Source organism: Oryctolagus cuniculus, chromosome X, assembly GCF_051225735.1.
Source record: "Oryctolagus cuniculus isolate XC-2025 breed Fujian yellow rabbit chromosome X, ASM5122573v1, whole genome shotgun sequence".
NCBI classification, from domain to species: Eukaryota; Metazoa; Chordata; class Mammalia; order Lagomorpha; family Leporidae; genus Oryctolagus; species Oryctolagus cuniculus.
The window spans coordinates 22601582-22604077 of NC_142888.1; the positions used below are offsets into that span (position 1 = coordinate 22601582).

Sequence of the window (2496 nt, forward strand, 5' to 3'; positions counted from 1 at the left end):
TGTAGGAGCTGGTGGCCATGGTGGTGCAGCGGCTCTGCGAGCTAGGCCTGAGGAACATGCTGGCCTTCAGCTTCCCACTACTGCATGGCACCCGCATCAGCTGGCTGTGGGCATTCACCACCTGCGTGCCCAGTTACTTGCCCAATACTGTGCCTGAGACGTTGCACACCAGCAGGGCCTGGGGGCTGCTGCTGCGATGCATTGGTGACAATGTGCTCCTGCACCTGCTGGAACGCTGTGCACTCTACCTGCTGGTGGCCTTGAGCTGGGTTTAACAGCTGTTCAGGCTGCCACTGTATATGCTCAGTGCCACCGCCAGGGCCTGGCTCCCGTGACCTCCAGCTACTGCCCAGCGCCATGCGCAGGTGGGACACAAATTGGCCTCGACTCTACACAACGGGTCTAGAACAGCAGCAACGGAGAGCCAGGGGCTCCCCTGGAGTCCCCAGCCTGGGGTTTGAGGCGGCATTCCTGCAGAGCTGGTGGGAATCTGTCTTTGGCCAAGAAGCCGAGGTGCACACTAGGCTGTGGGCAGGTGCCCAGGCCCTACACCGGCAGGGCATGTGGGCCAGTTGGTGACAATCCTCTAGCGGTGCCATCTGCCAGAGCTGCCATGGATGGAAGCCAAGTGTTCCGAGACTGGGCGCCTGGGGCTCAAGGCCTGCCGTCCATCCATTCAGCGGTCACCGCGTCCCCAAGGCGAACAGCGTGTCCAGACGTATGTGGATACTGAGCACTTCTACTGCGTGGGTGACTAGGAGCTGTTCTCTCTGCAGCCCCAACTGGTGGGCGCCCGGAGACTCCTGGAGGCCATCTTCCTGGGTTCCTTACCAAGGCCCAGGGCTCTCCGTAGGACATGCAGTCTGTCCCCGGACCTGCTTGGGAACCACTCGCTGTGCCCTTAACATGCACTGCCCAGAACACATTGTCCACTGTGGGCAGCAGTCACTCAGGGAGGACTCCCCAAGGCTGGCGCTGAACCCCAGGAGGACGCGGGTTCCCAGCACAGCAGCCTCTGGAAAGCGGAGAGGTTCTTGAGGGTGTGTCTGCACCGCCTGATGCCTACCAGCTCCCAGGGCTCCAGGCACAATGAGTGCTGTGTCCTGAGCAACACAAAGTCCATGTCCCTGGGAAAGCACAGCAAGGTCTCGCTTTGGGAGCTGATCTGGAAGGTGAGCGTGCAGGACTTCTCCCAGCTGCACGAGACCCCAGAGCATGGCTGTGTCCTGGCCATGGAGCTCCTCCTGATGGAAGGCTTCCTGGCTGGGTTGCTATGCTGGCTGCTGGAAATGAGCACGTTCGAGCCTTCTTCTCCCTCACAGAAACCACCTTTCAGAAGAACAGGCTGTTCTACCGCAGGAGTGTCTGGAGCAAGTTTCAGGGCCTGGGCATCGGGCAACACTTGGAGAGCGTGCAGCTGTGAGAACTGCCAGGTGCAGAAGTCCAGCAGCAGGAGCCGGCCAGGCTGGCCCTGCCCACTTCCAAACTGCACTTCAGCCCCAAGCCCAGCCGCCTTGGGGCCATCGTAAACATAGACCGTGTGGTGGGCATCAGAACTTTCTGCAGAGAAAGCCAGCACCGACCTCGCGTGTCAAGATGCTGTCCAGCATCTTCAACTAAAAGCAGGCGCCGCAGCTCGGACTGCTGGGGGCCTCCTAGCTGGACCTGCACTACACTGGGCCTGGCAGGCCTTCGTGCAACACAGGTGGGCCCAGGACCCAGCACTCAAGCTGTACCTGGTCAAGGTGGATGTGATGGGGTGTACGAAGCCACCCCGCAGGACAAGCTGGTGGCAGTGGTCGCCAGCATCATCAGTCACCCAGGGAGGACCTACTGTGTCCGTGGGTTCGCCACGGTGTGCAGAGCTGCCTGGAGGCATGTCTGCAAGCCCATAAGACACATGTCTCCACCCTGGAGGGCCTCCATGCGACAGTTCGTGGTACGCCTGCAGCAGACATACACTCTTTGACGCTTTCCTGCACTTTGTACTCAATAATGTCATCCGGGGCCAGGACAAGGTACTCATGTTTGCTTGACTTTCTGCTCATTATGCTAACTAACCCAAGTGAATGGCTTCCTCAGGGCCTGGTCAGAGGCTTCCTTGCGTAGGCTGCAAGATAAGCTTGAAGAAGACGGTGGTGAACTTCCCTGTGGAGGAGGATGCCAAGGATGGTCCGGCCCCTCTCTAGCTGCCTGCCCACTGCCTGTGTCCCTGGTGCAGTTTGTTGCTGGACACACGGACCTTGGAGGCCTTCTGAGACTACTCTAGTTTCACTGGAACCTCCACTGCAGCCAGCCTCACCTTCAGTGATGGCTTCAAGGCTCGTTTACATCAGAACTCTTCCATAACCAGGTAGATTATCAATGAGCAGTACTATTTGGAAAGGATTTTTTTTCTGAGCAGAGATTCTCAATGATGAGCTTAAAATAGTCAGCAAACCATGTAGCAAACAGGTGGGCTGTCAGTCAGGCTTTGTTAGTATAATTCTTAGGGGT

The 2496-nt window shown here is 58.2% G+C and overlaps 1 pseudogene; it reads left to right on the forward strand.

Moving 5' to 3' along the window:
• The first annotated feature begins 357 nt into the window (after positions 1-357).
• On the forward strand, positions 358-1969 carry LOC103351822 (telomerase reverse transcriptase pseudogene; annotated as a pseudogene).
• Positions 1970-2496: the final 527 nt, after the last annotated feature.